Below are 21,664 nucleotides of genomic sequence, written 5' to 3'. Positions count from 1 at the left end.
CAAGCTCTTTTCGATATAAATAGTGTCTGCATACCACTCCACAGGTGGAGTAGGCAGCAAATTATTATTCAAGTAAGTTTTCTCTGAGATTCTTGGATCACATTTGGACATGTTAGTGGGAAAGGAATTTAACTTGTTCTCCACAGTGTGGAAGACTTTGAAAAATCATTAGGAAGCAATGAAATCATAGTATTCTAAGCTTGCACTTTGTTGTCCAACCAAATTTAGAAAGTAGTGTGACTTAAGTACATAGGCCTGTGTGTGGTCAGAGGTAGAAACAGAAACATGGGTAGTTTGATGTTGGTACAACAACATAACTTATTAACTATACAAATGCAATCAAATAGAAAAAAAAAAACAATCATTTGGACTTTTACTTACAATAATACGGCCTAAAAATGCTATTTTGGAGGAATAGTAGATCCATTTCTTTTACTTCTGTATTGTAAAATCCCTGTAAGGTTTTCCTTGTTTCTATTCATGGTTTTGTGGCTAACTGCTTTTTTTTTTTTTGGTATCATTCCCAAATGCTCAGAAATATATTTTCAGAAATGCTACAAAAAGTTCACCTAGCTATTTCAGGATGTATATGGCCCCAAGAAATGCCATTTTAGCACTGACACTTGGGAAAAATAAAGCAGGTTCTGCTCTTTGGTGGGTGGGGTAGAGAGGAAAACAATGCATGTTAAAAATGTCAGTGGCGCCCCATGTGCTCCAAGCAAGCAAGTATTACAGAGCAATACTTTATAAGGCACTTCTCTCTTTTGTGTAGGTAAGTCCAGCTGTGAGCAGGGTGTTCTGTTCTTCACTTCCAGCAAGCCAGGTCAGTGTCTTTGTGCAAACCCGTGACCGTAGATTGCTGACATATTCTGTCTGATTCTGAGCATGCATTTCAGAAAAACTTGGTCATTTCATTTGTCTTAGAATGATTTGTCTTTGTCATATTTTTTTATTGACTCAGTTATGAATATAACAATTTCCATGATTATTAAAATTATTTTATTTACTCTGTGAGTAAAAATAGCACTAAAATGGGCCTTGAATCAGTTTGTTCTTTATAAGACTTTTCTCTTTCACATTGGGGATCCAAGTCGTGCCAGGAATAGCTGAAGATACAGGGGATTTGCATGCTTGATCACTGCAATTTTACATCTGTCCGAATCTTAGCACTCTAGGGCAGAAAGAAAATTGATACAATAATGACTGATATTTTTGAGCTTGAACCAAAATTCAGGTAATATGCTGCATTCCTTACACTTGCGTTCTCATTCTGCCAAAAAAAAAAAAATTCCTGTGAGGTGTAACACTTTTTTTGGTCTCCAGAGGACAAGGTGAGGAATTGAAAGTTCAGAGAGGTCAGGTAATAGGTTCAGTTCCTGCTTCTAGTAAATGGAAGAAATTATATTTTTTAAAGTTCTGTCTTAATCCAAAACATAAATTCTCTAGTTGGAAAAATCTTGTCCGATAGAGAAACTGGGACCAAGGAAATTTAAGTGACTTGCCTAAGATAACTTGGTAATTACAGCTTATGTGGTAACATTCAATGACAAAGGTGTTACAAAAGAATAAATTCCATTATTTTTAAGTAAAACAGCAAAATATTAAGTATTCATGTGTACTTTATGGCATGGCCCTGTCAAAAATTTAAGATTTTTACTATCTTACAAATAGATTTTAAAAGACGAGATATTAAACATTCATACAGGAAAAGGGAGAAAATAAATCAAGATAATGCATGCCCCGAACTGAGGGTCAATGGTACATTCACAAATTCACCGTTTTCTATCCTGTGGGAGTACTTTGCAATTCATGTATGGATGGGAAAAATTTTCCAAGCACATTTTTAGATAGATAATAAAAGGGTAAGAGTTTAGAGAAAGACAGAGTGTAGAATTTCAAACCAAAAGGGAGAGATTATGCATTCATTTAGAACTGCTAAATTACAGTATCTCAAACTTGAGGTGTTATTGCTTGAAAAGCATTGAAACAAAATTGTAAGCTGTCTGAATCTGCACAGCATCACTAAGAAAGCATTACAACTTGACCTGGTGCTTAAGAGTACTGGATTCCTTCTGCAACCTCAGTTTGTCTGAAATGTGCCACATGGATAGATTTGGGTACCTAGTAAATAAATACCAATGTAAGTCCTGAAAATGGCCAATATTTAAAGATTAAACAGGACGTTTTCCATTTTTGCCAGGGTTGACAACCTTCTCTTTTCCCCTCTTTCTTCCTCCACCCTTATTTTTGTAGAATAATGTGTAAGTTGTTAATCCTTCTCAGAGAGTATTATATAAAGGGATAATAAAAAGTACAATGGGAATAAATTACCAAAGAAAACCTTACTGTATCTTCTTTTTTAATGTACTAATACCCCCAACCCAAGCTAATAACCCTAAAAGCTTAATTAGTTAAAAGATACTTTTAAGTGTTTAAAGGATTATTATAAGCTGTCCTATAACAGCTTTGTCCTATAAAAGTTGTTACATAATGTATCATTACAAAATAGATCATAATAGCTCTATTAGATTGGGAAGATCCCATTACAGGTTAAGATCTCATTATCAACTGATATTTGCTTAGCTGTGACAATGGTATGTTGTAAATTATCCATATAACAACTATAAGCCTATAATTGCTTAAAGAGTAAAATTATACTCTGAACCATAGAATGTTAACACCAAAAAAGGCCTTAGAACGAGTATGGTATCTCTAAGAGTAATTTAATTAGCAACCATTTGTTTGCTTTTTTGAACTTTAGAGGCTTTGGTTACTATGCTTGACCTCTCTCGAAACACGCCTGGAAATACATGAAATTCTGCTGTTTTTCACTCAAGAAATGTACCTGTAGAAAACAGGAATTTTTTTTCTTTAGACTTCTTTTTGGTCTTCCTTTTTCCTTTTAGAAAACAGGCAGTTCAGTCTCATTCTTTGAAGGCCTTACTCTGGCTTCACCTAATAGGGTTCAAAGAGTACAGATTATTTGAATCTGGTTCTCGTGTTCATCTTCTTTTCTCTACCCAGGCTTCCCATCAACCTCTCGACACCGAAACAAAATTTGGAGAGGGAAGGAAAGATAAGTCATAAAAAGTGAGGTGTATATAGAAAGGGAAAGGGGTGGGAGTGTGTGATTCGTGGGAGAGGGGAGGAGAAAAGGAGAGTTTTGCCTGGAAAGGCAAGAGGCAGTCACCCGAACAGATGGGATGTGTATGGACAGGTTATTGATATGTCAGGATAAAAATCGTTTAGGGTTTTTTTGGTTGGGGGGGGGGGCGGGGGAGGCTGGAATTTATAAACAAAATGAAGTCACCTCCTCCTAGAATCTTTTGTTCCTCGTACACATTGGACAGAAACTGAGAAATGGGCAAATAAAGACTCTAAAATGTGAGTATGACAGCCACTCTTTGATGCCCCAGGACACTCCTGGCCTCAGATACTGCCAGCAGCTGTCCCATCAAGCACATCAACATGTCCGATAAGGTTTCATCAACTAAGGATGAATTAGAAAGTTTTACAAAGAAGGAAACCAGATGGATGCCTGCAGGTCCACAAGTGTGATAAATTTCTCATCTGCACCTGATGTTATTTATTGCATAGACACAGGTTAATGGCAAGTCCCCAGTGCTAATGGGGTTACAGTCTCAGGCCCCATCCCTCCGTGGAGAAATTTCCTCGGAACTGTTTGTCACCCAACCTAGTCCAGACCCCTAGTGACTGCTGGAATAACAATAACCAGTATTTACACCATGCTGCTTCTAGATGCCAGACACTTGACTGCATTACAGATAATATTCTTTATAAATTCCAATTTTATGGCAGCAAAAAGGAAACTCAGGTATATTAAGTCAAAGAACTAATTGGAAGTAGAGCTTGGATTTGTACTGAGATCTAAGAATTTGAATATATATTTAAGTACATAATGGGGGGGAAGCACTTTAAAATATTCAATTCCAGGTTATTCTTGCAGACTGTAAAAGAAGTAATTATTCTTATAGGGTTATTTTTGAATTTTATGTTTCTTATTTTGTATTTGGTAACTTGAACCACACAGCAGAGTTGTCTGTACAGATTGTTAATTCTTCAGGGCATCTCTAATATATTTTGATGGAAGTCACACTAGTAAACAGTTGAGTCATGGAGGGTTGAATCCTGGACCCAGAGAGGTTCTTAAAGATCCTTAATCCAACCTCACGTAGGTGAGAAACCATCTTCCATCCAGAGGAGCAGTGCAGCTCACCCACTCTTCTAGCTCATAAGTGACACAGCTAGGGCTGAACCCAGGTTTCCATAGCCCAGTCCAGGGCTCAGTTCTTTTTATGTAACACTGCCTGAAACCTGGCACACCTTCTAAAGCCTCCAACTTAGCCAAAATTGCAGCTATCAAGTTTGAAATATATCTGAAACCTAACATACATCCAGAAATGGGTTACAAGGGGATTCCAGCAGTGTAAAGATATGGTGGGTCCTAGGAGAGACCTTTCCCATCTTCACGGACACCAATACAGACCAGTCTTCCTTGTATTTGAAACTTAACTACCCCATACTCTGATCCCTTTCAAGCTGTTTTTGTTGAGATGCCTGTTTTCATCAACTATGGAGATTTTTAATTTTGTCTATGGATTTCTGGCTTTTTATTAATCATGTGACATGGGTGACATATTTCTTTGGAGCTCATTTTGCTCATCTGTAAAATGGAGACAATATCACCTCCATCAGAGGATTATGAGAATGCTGTGAAATCACACATGTAAAACAGATATTAAGGGGGTCTTCCCTGATGGTCCAGTGGCTAAGACTCTGTGCTCCCCCAGTGCAAGGTCTACCAGTTCAATCCCTGGTCAGGGAACTAGATTTCACATGCTGCAACTAAGAGTTCACAGGCTGCAGCTAAAGATCCCACATGCCACAACTAAGACCTGGTCCAGCCAAACAAATAAATGATTAAAAAACACAAAAAACAGTAGGTGTTCAACAAGGGTGAGTTTTCTTCTTAGCCTTGCTAAAGTATCTCAAGGGAAAATGTTATAACACATTAGGGCATCCATATCATTTTGCTGCTAAATGTTCTGGAGTCATCTGAATTCTGACACTGCAAGGGATGATTATAGTGACCTTTTGTCTTGGGTGAAAGCGGACCCAGCTGTGTCCCTGAGTACCAGTAGCCTTGTCACAATTAAATTTGTCTTCTTCACACTCTAGGGTTGCTGAGGTTTACATGAATTACTTTATTGCTTCAGTTTCTGCCTCAAAGTAATAGCAAGCTCCTCTGGGAGATACCTGGCTCCCATGTCCTTTCAGACACTTTTTATCTAAGGTATTTTCCATGTAGACCTTTGCATCTCAAAGCAGCTACTGTGTTTTCAGCCAAATAACTAAAATATTTTTGGAGAACATTGTTGCCAGTAAAACATTTTTGCTTTCAATTTCAAAACAAGTGAGCCTTTCCTCCCATCATTTCAATTAACTCTAGTATTGAATCTTTCCTGGGCATTGACTGTCTTTTCTTTCTGTCCTGGGTTGCTAACTGATATGTTGATGGGAAAAACATAAGCACTGCAATTTCCCCCTTTCACCCTCAGCTCTTGATAGCTACCGTGGCCTAAATTGCATCTCTGGGAAATGTTTCATCACACTCCTCTCTCCAGCTGCCACACTTTATCATGTGGCACTTGCTGCCCTGTTTTGGGTTTTTGGATCCAAGTCTTTGGCAACATTTCTTATTTATTACATACTCGGAGGAAAGCTCCTGATAAGACATTTATTCTAACTTGTACTTTTCCCCCCTTTTTTGAAATGAATAATCCACGTGGCCTAGAGTAGCCTTTACTTTCCTAGTGGCTCAGTTTCCCTTTTCAGTGTTGGACAAATGTGTGTTGCAAGATGCATGTCCTCTTCAGGTTTGTTGTTGAGTCACTCAGTCGTGTCCGACTCTGTGACCTCGTGGACTGTAGCAGCCAGGCTTCCTTGTTCTGTACTCTTCAAGTGTAGGCTTAGCTATTAGGTGTTCTCCCCAGTGCTGTCCTTCATTTGGTATGAGCTGCTTAGAGATCACCAATTGCTAGATTGTTAGTAGTCTCAAACCAGTTATGTGAGTTTCCATTCATAGCAGGGAGTTTATTTTTAAAGCGGTGCTTCCCAAAATTTAATGTGCATAAAAATCACCTGGGCATCTTGATAAAATGCAGATTCTGATTCAGAAGTTCTAGAGTGAGGCCTAAGATTATGCATTTCCCAGGGGTACCTCATCGATGCCAGTGCTACTGGTCTGAGTATCATATTTTTAAGTAGGGAAATATACTATACTCTGTAAAGTATAGTCATTATCTTATGCTGAAACTCATTCCTTGGAGGCTCCCATCTTATTTTGTTGTCTTCTTTCTTAAATTATATAGAGTCATAGAATCTTAAACGTGAAAGGTTTGTGCTGGTAAATCAACCTGCACTCTGGAAGAGAAAAGGAATGCACTTATGTGCATACTTAAGTTGATTATAAATTTTACTGACATAAAGAATGGGTGTAGCATACTATTTATAAATAATAATAAAGAATACTCTGTTGTAAACTCCATTTAGCTAATTGGGTCTCACAAAACACTTACTGATTTTTGAGAACTCATTTATCCATGGTCTACCTATGGTACAGTTGATGAGTGCAATTCTCATATCAATGTTGGCTGATATTTTTCCTTATGTTAATGAATAAGACAAAAGTGAAGTAACAAAGGCATATGTCAGACTGTGTTCATTTATCCAAGATATGAATGACTTCTTTGCTGAACCAAATAATAGCTTTTAAATACTGTAAGGATATTTCCTTAAATGGGTTATTCATATATAACAGCTACACACATTACACCCTTTTAAGTTTAATCTGCATTATTAACATTTTAAAGTCATTTTCTTAAGTCAGGATGACAGAAAAATAAAGCCAAACATGATGTGGAGTGGTTGCCAGTTTCACTGGTGTAAATACTTCCACCGTGGCCAATTTGAAACCACCATTGTGACTGAGTGTGGAGTTGGAAAGAGATGGTAGAGTAGCACATTGTTATTGTTTAGTTACTAAGTCGTGTCAACTCTTTTGTGACTCCATGGATCATAGCCCGCCAGGCTCATCTGTCCATGGGCTTTCCCAGGCAAGAATACTGGAGTGGGTTGCCATTTCCTTCTCCAGGGGATCTTTCTGATCCAGGGATTGAACCCACATCTCTTGCATCTCAGGCGAATTCTTTACCACTAAACCAGCGGGGAAGCCCACAGTAGCACATGGTTATATAGTATTTCCATTATACAGATAAAACTGGAATAAATAACCTCAAAATATACTTTGGCCACCTTATGCAAAAAGCTGACTCATTGGAAAAGACCCTGATGCTGGGGAAAATTGAGGGCAAGAGGAGAAGTGAGCAACAGAGGATGAGCTGGTTGGCTGGCATCACTGACTTAATGGACATGAGTTTGAGCAAACTCTGGGGGATTGTGAAGGACAGGGAAGCCTGGCATGCTGCAGTCCATGGGGTCACAAAGAGTCCAGCACAACTTAAGGACTGAACAACAACAACAAACTTTAAAATACAGATAATAGTAAAATGTAGTAGAATAAGTATTATTCATGTTAGGGCCCAGGAATCTGAGTTTTAAACTTTTGTATTGAACTGTATCTTGTTTAAACAAATATACACGAATCATAACTATATAACTTCAAGAATTGTCACAAACTAAACACACACCCCCGTCTAACCTAACCAGGACCTACATATGGAAACACAACCTTAGCAGCACCCAAATCCCATCTTAAGCCCCTATTCAGTCACTGTCTGATTGAGGCAACCACTGTCTTGACTTCTAATGCCATGGATTAGTTTTGCCTGATTGTCAACTTTTATATAAATGAAATCTCTTTTGTGTCTGGCCTCTTTCAATATTATGTTTGTAAGATTCATTATAATTGTATACAGCTGTATTTCACCCATTTTTAGCACTGTATAATATTCCGTTGTGTGAATAGACCTCAGTTTATTATTTCTTTATCCATTGTGCTATCAATGGTTTGTTTCCAGATGTTGGCTACTATGAGTAGTACTGCCAAGGACATTCTTGTGCAGGCAGCAGTATTTGAAACAAAACAAATTCCCCCCAGTGATTCTAAGCAGCAGCTGATTTCTTGACTGCCTTCTCTACAATTCCCTCTTCTGCCTTTGATTTTTCATATGGTGTGATTAAGTCTATTGGTTCTTTCCTGAGAATGTACTTTTAATACCTTAAGTCATGAAACTGTGTGCTTCCATTCATTATAGCATGTTTTCCTGGCTCTTTTCAATATAGGTTCACCATCACCCCCCTTTCATCGAGACATCTGCTCTTGGGCGCTTTAAATAGGGATGAGATTTGGCCTCACATCAATAGCATGGAGGAATAATAGAGATGGTAGAGATGGAGCCAAGGCTAAATTTGGCAGCCAATCATTAAGGCTCCTGGAAAGAGGCTTCAAGGAAGGGAAATTGTTTCCCTTTGTGTGTATCAAACAAAAATCAACAGTAAACCTTTGGAATATTTCAGATTCTAGATTTTTTAAAAATTGGTTTATTTGAAGTGGACCAGGGAGTCTTTTCTGCCATGAGAACGGATATCTCTCAAAGTTGCACGACTTGATCTGGAAAGAGAAGAGAAGGAGCTTTTCCCACGGGCTTGTTCCTACACCTGGTGTAGCTCTGCTGCATTGTTCTAAGCTGAGTGGCTGTGTATTGGTGTTTGCATCTATTGAGATGTTAGTTCTTTTGACAGAAGTCAAGAGCGCTGAATGACCAGAAGCCCCAAGATGATACTGTTAGAATGGAAAGACAGGTGCTGGGAGCAGCAAGGCTGTTTCCTACCTCATGAAAGGCATGTCACACACAGCTTTTACCACATGCGGGGAGAAAGTATAGACACTAATTTCACATAATGGAACAAGAGTGTGTTCCCATACACATAAATATTGTAGTCCTTCATTTTCTTACCTCCCCACCCTCACATTTTTGTAAAACGTCTTTGTTATAAAATAACAAACATGTTTATTATTGAAAAGATGGGATGTGTAGATGAGAAAAAAGAAAATCAATTCTAATCCTAGTTGACATCAATATTTAATGTATCTATATCCCAAATATTTCTCTGTATATTTAGGTACATAATTTTCAAGAAATGGTGTTACTCATGAGCCTCTAACTATAACAATAAATGTACTCCTATAATTTTACATTTTTAACTACTCTATACTTCTCCAGTATGTGGACACTTCTCCAGTATGTGGACACTCCCTTGTGGTTGGATTTCTAAAAATTGTTTCCAATATTTTGTTTCCACAGTAATATGATGAACACTCCTTTAATGGAATCTTATTGTAATCCTAATTTTTTTTTCTAGGAATAAAGTCTTATAATTGGATGACCATTATGGATATTTTAAAGTCTTCTGAGTCATTATCCAAAAATTATCATTATCCAAAATAATGATACCATCTTCCACTCCCACAAACAGTGCTTTATCCTGCTTTTAATAAACGTATAATCTTTGATGTCTTCCCACCAAGAGTTGGAGGATACAGGAACATGTCCTGAAAACATTGAATACTAGCTAGAATCTACACATTGCTGGCAGTCAATAACCTTGAATAAAAATAAGATTATTTTTACAGTTTTTTGTCCACCAGCATTTTTGCATTTTACGGTCTAACTTTGTTAAGAATCCTGGTTGGGGAGGAGTGGTGGAAAAAAACTATTTTCTTCATTTGCCTGAATGAGAGCATAAGCTAATCGAACTGACGTATTATAGTCTCATAAATGATTAAATGCAGTTGTTTAACTGTCATCATATCTGAAGGCGTTGGAGCAGGTGGTCACCCTGGCAGTATAGACGCTAACCCAAGTGACATCTTTAGAGAGCACTTTGAATGAACAACTTATGACAGAGGACTGTAGAGACTTCTCTATATGAGGATGGGTTTTTCTTTTTTTTTTTGAGGATGGGTTTTTAAGCACATCTAGTCTGCAGACTGATACTAGCTTTCTCAAATGAGCATTTGATGTCTCTTTAAAGACTTCAGCAATATTTTAATTATTAATTCTTGACAAAGCTTCCTCCAGCCCTTAGCGAAGGCTCACCCAGATGAGGATTACAGGCCCTTCAATGTGAAAACAGTGTGTAGAGTCTTCTGTTGCTTTGTTTTTTTTAACTTTAAAAAAGGTATATTGAAGTATAACAAGCATAGCAAAATGTGTACAGATTACAAGTGTACAGTTTGACAAATTACCCTTACTTAATATGAGCTAGCTGCAGTCACCTTTGTTCGAGCTATTTCCCTTGTAACTGAAAACATGTAGAATTTGCCTATACAAGTAGAGATTATAACATTAAATTCATGCACTGCATATGCGTCAGTATTTGTGTGTTTGTGATTTGCAGGTACACAAATATACAACATGCATACAAACAAATTTAGAACTTCTTTTTCTTAATGAGTATAAAGCTCAGTTATGCTACATCTATACAAATTAAAATAACTACAATTGATTGCCACAGAATAGTTTACATGCTTAGTTTCTAAACAATTTCTTAAAATTCTTCATTTCAGTTACCATAAGTATTCCTTTGAACATTAGAATTTAAAAGCCAAGAATTTTTAATCTTCTGTCTGAGATAGAATTGCATGTATTGGTCCTGGTTGCCCACAGCTGTCTCTTTGGGTTCAATTTCTGTGTCTGATGTTCAGCAAGATATCATTTATATTCCTGTGTTCTTTTTAGTTGAGAGCTTGAGTCAGAAAAAAAACAGGTTTAACAGGCTCACTGTGATTTTTGAATGCATGGTTTTGAAAAATAATTTATGCATCACCAAAAATCATTTTTTATTATGATTGGAGTGTACCAGGGTATTTTTAGTAGCATTAACAATCAAAGGTAGGACTTTCCTGGTGGTCTGGTGGTTAAGACTCTGCACTCCCAATGCAGGGGGCCCAGATTCAATCCCTGGTCAGGGAACTAGATTCTATATGCCGCAACTAAATATCCCACATGCAGCAACAAAGATACTGTGTGCCGCAGTTAAGACCCAGTGCAGCCAACAATTTTTTTTAAAAAAAATCAAGGTTATACATATGTAATTGTTACCTTTTTTAAAAGCTAAAATCGCTTTTCCATTAGAGAATTAATATAGCTAAGAATATTATTCAGTCACAAAAAGGAATGAAGTACTAGCACATGACTGAACTTGAAAACATGATGCTGAACAGAAGACGATGGACACAGAAGGCCATATGTTGTATGGTTCCATTTATAAGAAATGTCCAGAGCAGGAAAATCCATAGTGACGGGAAGTAAATTCATGTTTTCCAGAGCTGGAAGGAGGAGGGAATGAGAATGTCTGCTAACTGACACAAGATGTCTTTTGGGGATGATGAAAATGTCCTAAAATTAAATAGTGGGACGAGCTGTACACATTTGAAAAGGGTGAATTTTATGGTACATGAATATCATCTCAGTTCACTGCAAAGAGGTAATACATATGCACTGTAGAAAATTTAGAAACTAAGAAAGTAGAAAACTAGCAACAAGTTATAGCCCGATTCAGTTCAGTCACTCAGTCGTGTTCAACTCTTTGCAACCCCATGGACTGCAGCATGCCAGGCTTCCCTGTCCATCACCAATTATTATTATATTTGTAGCCCGATTATTCAGCTACAATCACTGTTATTAGTTTAGTGTACTTCCTTCCAATTTTTTTTCCATGTACCATTGCAGAAGGAGGAGACTGGTATTGCTTCCCTTTAGATGACAGTTCAGTCACTCAGTCATGTCCAACTCTGCAACCCCATGGACTGTAGCACGCCAGGCTTCCCTGTCCATCACCAACTCCCAGAGCTTGCTCAAACTCATGTCAATCAAGTCAGTGATGCCATCCAACTATCTCGTCCTCTGTTATCCCCTTCTCCTCCTGCCTTCAGTCTTTCCCAGCATCAAGGTCTTTTTTCAGTGAGTCAGTTCTTTGCATCAGGTGTCCAAAGTATTAGAGCTTCAGCTTCAGCATCATTTCTTCCAATGAATATTCAGGACTGAATTCCTTTAGGATGGACCGGTTGGATCTCCTTGCTGTCCAAGGGACTCTCAAGAGTCTTCTCCAACACCACAGTTCCAAAGCATCAATTCTTTAGCACTCAGCTTTATAGTCCAACTCTCACATCCATATATGACTACTGGAAAAACCATCACTTTGACTAGACAGACCTTTGTCAGCAAAGTTATGTCTCTGCTTTTTAATATGCTGTCTAGGTTGGTCATAGCTTTTCTTCCAAAGAGCAAGCATCTTTTAATTTCATGGCTGCAGTCACCATCTGCAGTGATTTTCTAGCCCCCAAAATAAAGTCTGTCACTGTTTCTCCATCTATTTGCCAAGAAGTGATGGCACCAGATGCCATGATCTTAGTTTTCTGAATGCTGAGTTTTAAGCCAGCCTTTTCACTCTCCTCTTTCACTTTCGTCAAGAGGCTCTTTAGTTCTTCGCTTTCTGCCATAAGGGTGGTGTCATCTGCATTTATAAGGTTATTGATATTTCTCCCAGCAATCTTGATTCCAGATTGTGCTTCATCCAGCCCGGCATTTCTCATGATGTACTCTGCATATAAGTTAAATAAGCAGGGTGACAATATACAGCCTCAACGTACTCCTTTCCAATTTGGAACCAGTCTGTTGTTCCGTGTCCAATTCTGACTTGCTTCTTGACCTGCATACAGATTTCTCAGAAGGTAGGTCAGGTGGTCTGGTATTCCCATCTCTTTAAGAATTTTCCATAGGGACACAATTACTAAATTTTAAGTATTCACATACTAATATCCAAAAGAAGGGCGGGTCCTTTCCATTCCATTGGTTGAGAGGAATGCACATGAGAGAAACAAAGAGCGATGATCAGCCCTGTGAGGGGGATGAAGCAACATCTGAAGGGACAAGATCTGAGGTCCTGAGAGGCAAAAAGATAGATTTGAGCTCTTCAGGGAAACATTCCAAAGAGTCTTCTTAAAAGTTTTGCTTCAAGATGCCTGATAAATTACATAAATCACAGTTCTGTATTCCTAAATACCCATATTGTTTTCACGGCTTAGTGAAAGTCACATTTTTGTTTCTTTTAGATGTGTCAGTGTGCTAAGATAGTACTTAGGGTGAGAGAATGATGAGCCTCAATTTTAATTGTTACACATATTTGTTTATTTTATGTAGTTTTCATCAGCTGTATTTCAGATGATGACCTTGTACTTTCCCCTCTGTGGTGTAACATTAGCACTTCTATTATTGCAAACTCAATGTAAACATAATTTTAAATAATGGCAGTCTTAATAGATAAGACTGACTGAGTGTTCTTTTGATGGCTGGCATAGTGATTAAAATATTTTACAAGCATTGTCTAATTTCATCTTTACAACAGTTCATTGAAGGAGGTAATTATCCCCAGTTTACAGATAAGGAAATAGAGACTTAGATTAAGTAATTTGCCCAAGACCATTTACGAAGGACCTTAATTAATTATTCCCTGACTTGTCATAGATTTAGGTGGTTGGCAGTATTTCCTTATTCTTAATAAAGATGTGATAAATCTATTTTCTTTTAAAACATTTTTCCATTTATAAAGTTATTTCCTCAGATGGGTATTTTTTTTTTAATTTCCAAGTTTGAGTTTATTTTTTATTACTGTCTTGCCGTCATAAAACCTTTCCTCTTTTATATTTATTTTTTTGTGGCTAGAGAATTTGATTGATATAACATGTTTGGGGGAATATTTGTCCTTATGATCAGTCTCTATAGAGCCAAGTTTTGTAAATGTGCTAAGAACACTTGAAAAGAAAGCACTCTCATAGATTTTTTAAATGTGGGTTATCTGTTAACTCAGTCCCACTTTTTATGCTATTCAAGTCTTCCATGTATTGTTTTTACTTTTGCTTTCTTCATATGCTACCGATTCTGATTTGTCATCTCATGTGTCAGTTATTTGCATTGATTTCTTCTTATCATTATAGAGCTTGTCTTGTTATTACATGCCTTCTAGTATATGAAGTTCATTATTGCTGCTATACTTTTATTATGCATTGACCTTTTTAACCTTTTAATTATCTTTTACAGATAATTTTTCTATATAAATTTGAAACCAAAATCTAAATAAGTGTAGACTGGGCTTATATTCCCAGTTGGTTTTGGTTTTCACAGTTCTTTAAAACTGAAAGGCCCATTAAAAAAAATTTTTTTTAATTATCTCTGAGTGTTTTGGCAAGTATCTTTGAGCAGTTTAATTCCTTAAAGCATTTGAGTTTTTGCCCCCTGAGTCTTTGCTATCTAAAAATAACTATGTTACCTTCACATCAGTATTAATTTGACCTGATTCAGAAATGTATTAGTCTGTCCTTTTTCTTTGAAAGCTGTACATGTGTTTTTCTATTGTGTTAAAATAACATTGGTGAAGTGTATGGTCATCTGTGTCGTTATACCTTGATAGAAGTGTTTTTGGACATTAGTTTTAGCACTTGTTTTGCTAAGATACTTAGAGGATTGTTGTTGTTGTTCAGTCACCCGGTCGTGTCTGACTGTTTGCAACCCCATGGACGGTAGCACTCCAGGCCTCCCTGTCCCTCAGTATCTCCCAGAGTTTGTCCAAGTTCATGGTCATTGCATCGATGATGCCATCCAGCCATCTCTTTCTTTGATACCCTCTTCTTCCCTCAGTCTTTCCCAGCATCAGGGACTTTTTCAGTGAGTTGTCTATTTTCATCAGATGACCAAAATACTGAATCTTCAGCATCAGTCTTTCCAGTGAATAATCAGCGTTGATCTCCCTTAAGATTGACTGGTTTGATCTCCTTGCTGTCCAAGGGATTTTCAGGAGTCTTCTCCAGCACCACAGTTCAAAGGCATCAATTCTTTGGCGCTCTGCCTTCTTTATCATCCAGCTCCCATAACCATATGTGACCACTGGGAAGACCATAGCCTTGATTATACAGACCTTTGTCAGCAGAGTAAGGTCAATGTTTTTCAACACAATGTCTAGGTTTCTCATTGCTTTCCTGCCCAGAAGCAATGGTCTTCTGATTTCATGGCTGCAGTCACCATCTGCAGTGATTTTGGAGTCCAAGAAGAGGAAATCTGTCACTGCTTCCACCTTTTCCACTTCTATTTGCCATGCAGTACTGGGGCTGAATTCCATGATCTTAGTTTTTTTAATATTTAGTCTAAAGCCAGCTCTTTCACACTTTTTCCTTCGCCCTCATCAAGAGGCTGTTTAGTTCCTCTTCACTTTCTACCATTAGAGTGGTATTATTCACATATCTGAGGTTGTTGATGTATAATTGTATAGTAATCTGACAATTATTATACAGTTATTTTTTGCTGAAGAATGTATACACTTGGAGTCTTCTTTTTCTCCTCTGTGTCCCCACTACACCCTCCTTTTAGTATTAGGAAAATTTTGTTCTACTAAGTCACATTTTGCAACCTTATTTCTTCAAGAACCCTGCTATCTAAGAGATTGCTTTTCAACAGTTAACATCTTATCTAATATCTTCTGTTACAACATTTTCAGGTGGCCTTCCATCTATATGTAGAGTTTCTTATGTTTACCCTCTACCTCACTAGTTCATTTTACTGCCTTTTCAAGGCTGCTATTGACTGTTGCCAGTGGTTTATGGAGAAGGAAATGGCAACCCACTCCAGTACTCTTGCCTGGAGAATCCCATGGACAGAGGAGCCTGGTAGGCTACAGTCCATGGGATCGCTAAGAGTCAGACACAGCTGAGCAACTTCACTTTCACTTTTCACTTTCATGCATTGGAGAAAGAAATGGCAACCTACTCCAGTATTCTTGCCTGAAGAATCCCAGGGACAGAGGAGTCTGGTGGGCTGCCATCTGTGGGGTCGCACAGAGTCAGGCATGACTGAAGTGACTTAGCAGCAGCAGCAGGAGTATGGTTTTGAATGTGGCTATCCTGTATTTAGGGCTTCCCAGGTAACTCAGTGGTAAAGACTCTTCCTGCCAATACAAGAGATGTAGATTCGATCCCTGGGTCAAGAAGATCCCCTGGAGAAGGAAATGGTGACCCACTCCAGTATTCCTGCCTGGGAAATCCCATGGACAGAGGAGCCTGGCGGGCTACAGTCCATGGAATCGCAAAAGAGTCGGACACAACTTTGTGACTAAACAACAAATCCTATATTTACTTTATACATAGCCTTTACTTATCATGTCCTATTGCCTACTTACAGCCTCATCTGCTTTTAGTGTACCTGCATTGTCTTTTTTTGCATGATCAAATATATGGATAGGATTTTTTAAAATTTTTCTTCTGCTTCTTAGAACATATCTACTTCAGTAGACAACTTTTCTCTCTGTCTTTAGCTAATTACTTGCACGTTTCTATGTCCAGGCTTTTAATAGACCACATGTTGAGTGATCTCTGTGTACTTCATCCATATTAGAAAGGATTTATGCTGGCCAAAGATTGAAGTATATATGAACATTCCAAATGCTTGGATAAACTTAAATTTGTCAGAGACCAAAACAGAACTCTATAGAGACCCAGGAGCCCACCCAGCCCCTAGCGGACAAGCAAAGCTATTCAGTTTGGTTTGGGTTGAAAGAACTTAGGAGGGTGAGATAGGACTTCAGTGAGGAATGTCACCACTGAAGATACACCGACATTCAGCCTTAGGGGTTGTACCCCCTCACCCTACTCCCTCTGGCTTCAACCTCTCAAGATCAATCACTTCTGTTTGCAGTGTCAGAACTGAAACTGCCTGGTTGAGCAGGCTGGAAGAATCAGAAACCAGTCTGTCCCATTCTCAGTGCTGTGTCCCTGCCCATCCTCGGGAAGGGGCAGCGATATTGCAGCCTGCCGGTTTCACAATGACTCTCTAGCAGCTCTGCTATCTCCTCTTTCCACCCTGTCCCAGTGCGTCCAGCTTACATCACTCCAGATCACAGGCATCTGTGGCAAAGAGCTTCCTGCTTCCCTCCAGGCCATAGAAATGGGCAATCTGTTGGTCTTCAGCAACCTTCTCATTTGGCTCCATGGAGGTGAATCTGGGCAGAGATCTTTCCAGTTTCTGGTATATGGTTACTCCTTATTCTTAGTTTCTGGCACTGTTTTGGAGTCTGCTCTCTATACAGAATAAGGTAAATTCTAGTGGGACCTGGGTAGCGGGGAATCCAAAGCATCTGATCATTCATAGCTAACTTGCACTTGAAGTCCAGCTAATTGCCTTGTGTGACATGGCTCCTTTAGACATAGATTGAACTCTGTCTTCCAGACTGATTTTCATATCAGTTATAAATCTCTCTCCCTATGTAGTGGCTGCATATGCCTCCCTTCTCCCCTTCTTTTCTAGCCAAGCAGTAACTCACCAAAAAGAGTTGATATTCCCTTGAATTAGGATGCCAAAGTCTAAAAACGGATGAGAACTTTATGAGACCCTTATATGTAAATATTACCAAGATCCATAAATTGACTCTGGGCACTAGAGCACAGTGAAAGGCCACATCCCTTTATTTTTCTAAATCAGATTCAGCCCTAAGCCACTCCTGTTTGCCTGTATCTGGGCTCCTCCCTACCCCCTGCCTTCCTAGTTGGTGGAGGGCCTGGACCTTGGTCCCTGGTGGTTCCCATGGTTACTGATGCTCTTCCTGCTGGGGTAGCCGTGGCTGTGCAGTGCCATCTGTCAGAGACTGCTCCGTGACGGGCCACACAGATGTCCCTCAGCGTGTTCCTCTGCAGGCTCAGCCACACGCCGCAGCTTTCGAGGCCACAGGCTTAATGATCAGTCACCAGAGACAACCAAGTGCTAGGTCTCTGCCAGCCCCATGTGGAAGGTTTCCTAAGGAAGCTGGAGTAAGTGTTTTTGTGCATATAGCTGAACAAATATTTATGGCAGGCCATGTATGGCCAAGGCACCGTGAAAAGATCTGAGGATTAGAAGGTGATTAAGTCTCTGTTGTCAAAGGTCATAACCTTGATGAGAGGAAATGAGACACATATAAGGCTAATTGTCAATATTGCAAAGGAAGTGAAGTGAAGTCCCTCAGTCGTGTCTGACTCTTTGTGACCCCGTGGACTGTAGCCTACCAGGCTCCTCTGTCCATGGGATTTTCCAGGCAAGAATACTAGAGTGGGATGCCATTTCCTTCTCCAGGAGATATTCCTGACCCAGGGATTGAACCCGGGTCTCCTGCATTGCAGGCAGACGCTTTACCATTTGAGCTACCAGGGAAGTCCCAAAGGAGAATTTGATAAATACCATAGGAAACAGGATAAAAGGAGAATGTGGTAAGTGCATCTGCTTCCAAAATGGACTTGAATCTTTGCTTTGGTCCATCTCTGCCGACTCCATCCTCGTCACAGCCACTATTTTTCCCTCTTGGAGAATATAGGAGCTTCCTAGCTGGGCCTCTGCCACTGTTCAGAATCCAACCCCATGCTCTCCACACAGCAGTCTCAATGATACTAGTGATACTTTTAATTTAGCTTTTAAAATATTAATTTATCTGTCTGTGCCAGGTCTTAGTTGCCCTATGTGGGATCTAGTTCCCCGACCAGGAATCAAACTCGGGCCCCCTGCATTGGGAGTCTTAGCCACTGGACCACCAGAGAAGTCCCTGGTGGTACTTTTTTAAAAAGCAAATGAGAACCTGTTACTCCCCTGCTGAAAACCCTTCAGTGGCTTCTCACTGCACTGAGAATGAAATCCAAACTCCTGACTGTGGCCTCAAAGGCCATGGATGATCTGAGCCCTGTCTGCCCAGCAGCCTTCCCTCTTCCCAGTTCCCTCCACTCAAGCTTTTCCACCCGTTTCCCATCTCATGACCAGGCCCTTCTGATTGTTTAGAGAGGAGCAGGGGGGCCTCCTCCTGGAGGCCTCCCACCCATCATTTTCTCCCTTAACACCTTTGGTTTTCCCTGAAGAAGTTTATCAAATGTACAATGGTATCCCCCTATTCAGTGATCTCTCCCTACCTGATTGTGAGGTCCGTGGGGTCAGCACCCACCCTGGCCTGTCTGCTGGTGTGCACCTGTAGGCCTGGCACTCACTAAGTGCAGCCTCTGTTTCTTTAACCAAGACAGCCCAAGGCCTACAAAATATTTCAGTGGATGGATCAAGGGCACAAGAAATAATGGCATAATCAACATTGTCAAAGGCCATGCTACACAGCATATTTGTAGGCAAAAGTAGTCCGGAATGTCTCAGACATAGCATACACTTTACTTACGGCGGTTTTGAATCCTACCCTGGAATTTGTATGCATATTTTAAGCTGTTTTCAGTCATTGCTTTTTTTTTTAGTTGAGACAGTTTTTATTAAGGGCAGTCAGTAGAAGAAGTAGTTTATTTCTAATCCTGGCCCATTTCCTCACTGACATGGAGTTTCAAAAAATGAGAGCATGATCTGGTGTAGGTCATTACAGGGCTCTGCTGAGAAGGAGTGAATGTTTTTAAAAGTGTCTGTGTATTATTTGTATTCCCAAACTTCTCTGCAGTGCTCTTTTGGTTACTTAATCTCTTTTTTGTTTTGATCAAAACTTTCAATTGAACAAATATTGCTGATTGGAATGATGAAAGGCAATATTATCCTGGAGATATATTTTAGTGAAGTTTTGATTTAAAGAAGCCCAGCCCAGCTCTGACTGTCTCTTTCCCAGGTCTGGACCTATTCTCTGTTCCAGCTGAGATGTTTATATAATGCATAAGGCTGCTTCTGCCTGACTAGGACTGGTGATTAAGAGCTCAGGATAATGAAATCGGCACAGTTGAAACTTGGCTGTTGGCTATAGTTATTATGCAACGCCTAACATTTCCCTTTTGTTTCTGCCAATAATATAAAATTCTCAGTCTTTCTTTCAGAGCTAACTCTCCAAAGACGCTCAAATTTGTTCCACTAGGATTTTTAATGACCAAGTTAAATTATTTCTTAAAGTTCAGAGTATATGCTTTTCTAAAGGACAAGAAAATTTAGTGGCTGTGCAATTGCCCTGTTCAAACTGTCAATAATAGCTGAATGGAGCTTGAAGTACAAAGGCCCCTCTATGGTCTTAGATGAAATGTCTTTAAGCAGACTGCTCATCTGGCCTTGATTACAGTAGCAAATATAACAGGAGACATGGCAAAAGTGACAGTAAGAGGCAGCATATTCTAATGGTGGAGTAATGTGGAGCAATTAGGAGATGCTTAGACGCATCTTTCCCTACCCATCCTCTCTAAGATCTGAATTTCCAGTGTTACAAGAGAATTGCACCCTTACTGAAATTCAAATAGTGACCCTATACTAATGTGCACCCATTTGGAACAAGAAGGACTATCTTGAGTTTTATGAGCCACAGCACCCCCAAATTACTCAGTTATGGAGCTAAGATTCTGATAGTCATCTACTGTCGTGTAATTGGGGAAGGGAATGTGCCTGACTCTTCCTGAGAACCTGTTTCTTAAGAATAGGACACTATGTAGACCATCATCTCAAGGACTCAAGGTGAGGGGTAGGGCAACCACCACAGGGAGGAAACACTTCGAAGAGGAGCCTAGGGCAGCTAAGGTCATGTTAGGCTGCATCTCTGTTTCTCCATGGTTGGCCCTGGAAGAATCACAAGTATATTGGGGACCCATGGACCAGAGAGAGCAGACAGAGGAACATGGACCAGAGAGAACAGACAGAGGAACATGGACCAGAGAGAGCAGACAGAGGAACATGGACCAGAGAGAGCAGAAGAGGGACACTGTATGCTCATATATTCCAAGCACTTTGGTGTATGGCATTGGGTTGGCCAAAAGTTTTGTTTGGGTTCTTCTATAAGATATTATGGAAAAAATCTGAATAAACTTTTTGGCCAACCTAATAGTACCCCCAGAAACACCTGATGATTCATTCATTTAGTGCATAAGATGGGCACTTTGATGTAACAACCTCAGGAAAAAGATTAAAAGGTCACAAACCACCATTCAGTGATTTGCTAATATAAGAAAAAAATGAGTGAAAGAGAAACAGAGTATTTGTGTTTTCCATTGCTTCTCCTAAAGTCATTTATTGATACAGAGGAGAAAGAAATTTAGTCTGTGGGGAGGTGGGGCAATAAGGAAAATTTTTGGAGGAGGAATATCTGAGTTGGGCTTCCCAGGTGGCGCTAATGGTAAAGAACCTGCCTGCCAATGCAAGAGACATAAGAGATGTGGGTTGGATCCCTGGGTTGGGAAGATCCCCTGGAGGAGGGCATGGCAACCGACTCCAGTATTCTTGCCTGAAGAATCCCATGGACAGAGGAGCCTGGAGGGCTACAGTCAGTAGGGTTGCAAAGAGTTGAGCATGACTGAAGCGACTTAGCACAATATCTGAGTAAGATTTTGGGGAATGAATAGAATGCACCAGGCAGATGAGGAAGAGTAGAGGTACAAACAATGTTTAGAATTCTGAGAGTCATTCCGTGTGGCTAAAGCAAGCTGTGGTAGTTTCCTATTGCTGCTCTAACAAATTACCAAAAGTTAAATGTCTTAAACCAACATATTTGTTGTCTTACAATCCTAGAGGTCAGAAGAGTGAAATGGGTCTCACTGTGGTAAAGTCAAGGTGTTCCTGCTGGAGGCTCTAGGGAAGAAGCTGTTTCCTTACCTGTTCCA

At 39.5% G+C, this 21,664-nt stretch overlaps 1 protein-coding gene across 5 annotated transcripts in view; it reads left to right on the top strand.

Moving 5' to 3' along the window:
- Window positions 1-21,664, top strand: part of RHOBTB1 (Rho related BTB domain containing 1) — a 75,641-nt gene that overhangs the window by 2,260 nt on the left and 51,717 nt on the right. For 4 of the 5 annotated variants that reach the window (XM_043925175.1, XM_043925173.1, XM_043925172.1 and 1 more), the window contains exon 2: window positions 773-823. The exons of the other annotated variant lie outside the window; for it this stretch is intronic. The gene's annotated coding sequence lies outside the window, so the exon portion shown is untranslated. The remainder of the gene's footprint in view (window positions 1-772; window positions 824-21,664) is intronic. 5 annotated transcript variants of the gene reach the window in all.

Source organism: Cervus elaphus, chromosome 15 (assembly GCF_910594005.1).
Source record: "Cervus elaphus chromosome 15, mCerEla1.1, whole genome shotgun sequence".
Classification (NCBI taxonomy): Eukaryota; Metazoa; Chordata; class Mammalia; order Artiodactyla; family Cervidae; genus Cervus; species Cervus elaphus.
The sequence above is the reverse complement of the archived record's forward strand: the minus strand, read 5'-3'. Positions and strand labels throughout refer to the sequence as shown.